Genomic DNA, 6118 nt, shown 5'->3' with positions numbered 1-6118 from the left:
CCCTGGCACCAATTTCCTGAAATGTGGAGTGAGTTTTTGAGTGAAAACGGTGAGGACTGAAACAGGAACACAGAGAGGAAGAACGACAACCAGGAAGGTCCTCCACAGCCCTGCGTCTTTAAAACTCTTCCATCAGCCCCATACATGACCTTTCCAGTGGTAACACGGCACCCCAGAGAGAGGCAGAGGGAGCGAGGGGAGTGGCACAGGAATGAAGACTGGGGGCCATGAGGGGAGCGACGGAGAGGAGGAAAAATATCAAAATGGAGAAATGAGCAAGAGAGAGAGAGAGAGAGCGAGAGAGAGAGAGAGAGAGAGAGAGAGAGAGAGAGAGAGAGAGAGAAGAGGGAGAGAGGGAGGGAGAGAAGGAGAGAGTAGGACTGTCAAGTGAAGCACCGATCCAGGTTATTGACATTGACTTTGTCTTGGAATGTGAAGGGATTTTATTCCACTGATCAAAACGCTGCAGACAGACAGACAGACAGACAGACAGACAGACAGACAGACAGACAGACAGACATGAGGCATACTAGCAACAGAACCCAAATGCAGACATGGGAGGCAGACAGAAGTTTTAAGAGTCGGTTAAGGTGAATCCAGGAAAAACAGGCTGACAGACAGGAGCAGAACGGACTGGAAGAGCCGGAACAGGTAACAGGAGGTAACATGGGAACAGGTAACATGGGAACAGGTAACATGAGAACAGGTAACATGGGAACAGGTAACATGGGAACAGGTAACAGGAGGTAACATGGGAGCATGTAACATGGGAACAGGTAACATGGGAACAGGTAACATGGGAACAGGTAACAGGAGGTAACATAGGAACAGGTAACAGGAGATAACATGGGAGCAGGTAACATGGGACCAGGTTACATGGAACAGGTAACATGTCACCTGTCACACCTGTCTCGGGTTTAGGTAATTGGGCCCGGGATCAGGGTGGCTGTACGCCTGTTGCTTGTCAGAGCAACCAACGAGCAACAGGTAAATCAGCCATCCCCACACAGCCACAAGGAGAGCCTCTGTCATGACGTGCGTCCATCTGCTCCTGGCTTGTTCCATCCGTCCACTCTCTACAATCAACGGGTGTGTTTGCAACATGTCTGCCTGTGTCTCGGTTGGAGGGACCTGGAAACTCCACTTGGGTGGGGTGTGGGGTGTGGTGTATGGGGTGTGGGGTGTAGGGTGTAGGGTGTGGTGTGTGGGGTGTGGGGTGTGGGGTGTGGGGTGTGGGGTGTGGCTTGCGGCAGGGTCACTCTGCCTCAGTCCCTCATTGCTGGAAGCTGCTGTTCTCGGAGCGGAGTGAGGCTGATCCCTGACCATCATCAGGTTGAAGAACCAGGACCCGAGCGGAGGAGAGCGACCAGGAAAACACCAAATACTCACATTCACACCAAAAGGGAAAATAAAAGAAAACCACTCCCACACAGCACACGGGTCACTGAGGGAGCAGCCTGGGCAGGTGTGACACAGACAGACAAACAGACAGGCAGGCAGGCGGATAGACAGACAGACAGACAGACAGACAGACAGACAGACATGCAGGCTGACAGATAGGCAGACGAGTTATGGTGATTTGACTCTTGTGTATTAGTGTTGTAATGTTTCCTGCTTCCTGCGAGGTGTGCGTGTGCATGTGTGTGTGTGTGTGTGTGTGTGTGTGTGTGTGTGTGTGTGTGTGTGTGTGTGTTGTGTGCGTGCGTGCGTATGTGTGTGCCTGTGTGTGTGCGTATTTGTGCATGTGTGTGTGTGTGTGTGTATTGGTGTGTGTGTGTGTGTGTGTGTGTGTGTGTGTGTGTGTAAGAGAGTGGTTTGCAGTCACGTGGATGAAAATGTGCTGACCAGTCAAAACCAATCCGGGAGTGTATATACTGTATGAACAGTATATACACACACACACACACACACACACTTAAATGCTTGAATCAACACACACACACACACACACAGTGCTCTATTCATGCAGCTGACATAGTGTACATATACACGTCCTGCATGTGGACGTCTTGATGATGTCGTCTCAATAAAGAACATTTGAATTGAGTTTTTCATACGATCAGCACTGATGCAAGAATCCTAAACACATTTTGGAAATGAATCAGGATTCGGGAATCACTCCAGAAAAACAGTCACACACACACACACACACACACACACACACACACACTGTGTGTGTGTGTGTGTGTGTGTGTGTGTGTGTGTGTGTGTGTGTGTGTGTGTGTGTGTTGTCGCCACAGTGAACTAGGTCAGCAAGACACAGTTCAACCTTTATACTGCTGACCTCTCTCTGTCCCCGCCTGGTTCTCTCTCTATCTGTCACACAAAACAAATGACTGTTTTTCTGGAGTGATTCCTGAATCCTGATTTCCAAAATGTGTTGTCTCGTTTAGGATTCTTGCATCAGTGCTGATCGTATGAAAAACTCAATTCAAATGTTCTTTATTGAGACGACATCATCCAGACGTCCACATGCAGGACGTGTATATGTACACTATGTCAGCTGCATGAATAGAGCACTGTGTGTGTGTGTGTGTGTGTGTGTGTGTGTATATATACTGTACATACAGTATATACACTCCCAGACACACACAGAGTGTAAGTGTATATACAGTATACACACACACACACACACACACACACACACACACACACACACACACACACACACATACACACACACACACCATATATCATTATATTATATTATATCTTGTTATATCATATCATACTACATTATATTATATTCCAATTGATCATATTATATCATATCATATTATATGATATTATATGATATTATATGATATTATATGATATTATATGATATTATATGATATAATATTATATTCCATTCCATTACATTACATTACATTACATAATATAATAAATCATAATATATTATACTATATTATATCATATTACATTATATTATAATATATAATATAATATAATATAATATTATATTGATTCATATTCTATTATATTATATTACATTATATTACATCGTATTATATTATATTATATCTGACTATATTATATTATATTATATCGTATTATATCATATTATATTATAATAAACTATATTATTTCATATTACATTATATTATATCATATCATTTTATATTATTTCATATATTATAATATAATATTATATTATATTATATTATATTATATTATAAACTTTGGAAGTTAGCCGATGGAAAGGTCTACTGAGCCAAACTTCTGGATTCTCTTGGTTCAGTTCTATTCTTTGATTTTCTCACTTCAGGGGATAATCACATTATTATATAATTATATTATTATATTATAATATTATTATAGTGTTATACTATTATATAAATATATTATTACATTATTATATAATTATTCATTATATTGTTATACTATTACATTACTATGTTATTACATGATCATATTATTATATTATTATATGATTATATTATGATATTATTATACTATTATATTACTATATTATTACTTTATTATATAATTAAATTATTACATTATTATATTATTACAGTATTATATTATTATGTAATTACATTATGATATTATTATACTATTATTTTATTGTACTATTATATTATTATATGGTCTTTCTATTATATTATTAAACTATTTTATTATTATATTATTGTACTACTATATGATTGTACCATTATATTATTATATCTTTTATACGATTATATTATTTTATTTTGATATTATTATATGATTATATTCTTATATTCTTATATTATATTATTATTATATTATTATATGATATACGATTATATTATTATACTATAATATTGTTATGTTATTACATTATTACATTATGATATTATTATATGATTATATTATTATGTGATTATATTATTATACTATTACATTATGATATTATTATACTATCATACTATTATATTATTATATTATTATATGATTATATATTAAATATTATTATACTATGATATTATGATATTATGATATTATTATATGGTTATATGTTTATATGATTATATTATTATATGATTATATTGTAATATGATTATGATATTATTAATCAAGCCACTGGGGCTGCACAAGCCAGTGTATCATCAGTGCCGGTCCCCAGCCCGGATGAATAGAGAGGGTTGCGTCAGGAAGGGCATCCGGCGTAAAAACCATGCAAATCAAACGTGAGGACAACAAATCTGATTTCCATACCGGATCGGTGGAGGCCCGGGTTAACGACGAGGGGGGAGGCGTAGGAGGGTAGGAGAGTAGGAACTTTGAACGTTGGCACTATGAAGGGTGAAGAGAGAGAGCTGGCTGACATGATGGAGAGAAGGAAGGTAGATGTACTATGTGTACAAGAGACCAGGTGGAAGGGGAGTAAGGCCAGGAGTATCACAGCCAGGTACAAACTGTTCTACCATGGAGTGCATGGCAGGAGAAACGGGGTAGGGATGGTCTTGAAGGAAGTATATGGCAAGAGTGTTTTGGAGGTGACCAGAGTGTCGGACAGAGTGATGAGCATGAAGCTGGACATTGATGCGGTGATCTTGAATGTGGTCAGTGCAGATGGAAGAGAATGAAGAATTCTTTAGTGAGTTGGATGTAGTGGTGAAGAGTGTCCCCAAGGGAGAGGGAGTGGTCGTTGGAGCAGATCTCAATGGGCATGTTGGCCAAGGACCAGAGACGTAGGTGACGAGAAGGTGACGGGTAGGTATGGTGTCAAGGAGAGGAATGTGGAAGGACAGATGGTGGATTTCACCAAAAGGATGTAATTGGCTGTTGTGAATACGTATTTCAAGAAGAGGGAGGAACACAGGGTGACATGCAGCATTGGCAGCATTGGATGGTGGTCTGTAGGATGACTCTGGAGGCCAAGAAGAGGAAGAGAGTGAAAGAAGAGCCAAAGATAAAATGGTGGAAGTTGAAAAAGGAGAAGTGTTGCATGCAATTTAGGGAAGAGGTAAGGCAGGCAATAGGTGGGAATGAACGGTTACCAGATGACTGGGAAACAACTACAGAAGTGGTGAGGGAGATGCCAAGAAGGTACTCGGTGTATCATGCGGGTAGAGGAAGAAAGACAAGGACTCCTGGTGGTGGAATGAGGACGTACAGGAGAGCATAGAGCAGAAGAGGTTGGCGAAGAAGAAATGGGAAAGTCAGAGAGATGAAGAAAGTAACAGGAGTACAAGCTGATGCGGCGCAAGGCGAAGAGAGAAGTGGCAAAGGAAAAGGCGTACGACGAGTTGTATGAGAGGTTGGACAGTAAGGAAGGAGAAAAGTACTTGTACCGATTGGCAAGACAAGGGGACCAAGCTGGAAGGATGTACAGCAGGTTAAGGGTGATGAAGGATAATGATGGGAATGTGCTGACTAGTGAGGAGAGTGTGTTGAGAAGGTGGAGGGAGTACTTTGAGGAGTTGATGAATGAAGAAAATGAGAGGGAGAGAAGAGTGGATGATGTGGGGATAGTGGATCAAGAAGTGCAGCAAATGAGCAAGAATGAGGTGAGAACAGCATTAAAGAAGATGAAGAGAGGAAAGGCAGTTGACCCAGATGACAAACCTGGGGAAGCATGGAAATGTTTAGGTGAGATGGCAGTGGTGTTCCTAACCAGACTGTTTAACACCATCCTGGGAAGGAGAGGATGCTGGAGGAGTGGAGAAGAAGTTTACTGGTACCATCTTCAAGAATAAGGGAGACGTACAGAGCTGTAGTAACTACAGGGGAATAAAGTTGATCAGCCACAGCATGAAGCTATGGGAAAGGGTAGTGGAGGCTAGGTTAAGAGGAGAGGTGGGGATCAGCCAGCAGCAGTATGGTTTCATGCCAGTAAAGAGTACTACAGATGACATGTTTGCTTTAAGAACGCTGATGGAAAAGTACAGAAAGGCCAGAGGGAGTTGTACTGCGTCTTTGTGGATTTAGAGAAAGCCAATGATATGGTGCTGAGAGAGGAAGTGTGGAATTGTACAGGACGGTAGTGAGAGCAGCCATGCTGTGCGGTTTAGAGGCGGTGGCATTGACAAAAAGGCAGGTGGATGAAGTGGAGGTGGCAGAGTTGAGGATGTGGAGGTTTTCATTGGGAGGGACAAGGATGGACAGGATTAAGAATGAGGACATTAGAGGGACAGCTCAGGTTGGA

Source organism: Zeus faber (genome assembly GCF_960531495.2).
Source record: "Zeus faber genome assembly, chromosome: 15".
Taxonomy (NCBI): Eukaryota; Metazoa; Chordata; class Actinopteri; order Zeiformes; family Zeidae; genus Zeus; species Zeus faber.
The sequence above is the reverse complement of the archived record's forward strand: the minus strand, read 5'-3'. Positions refer to the sequence as shown.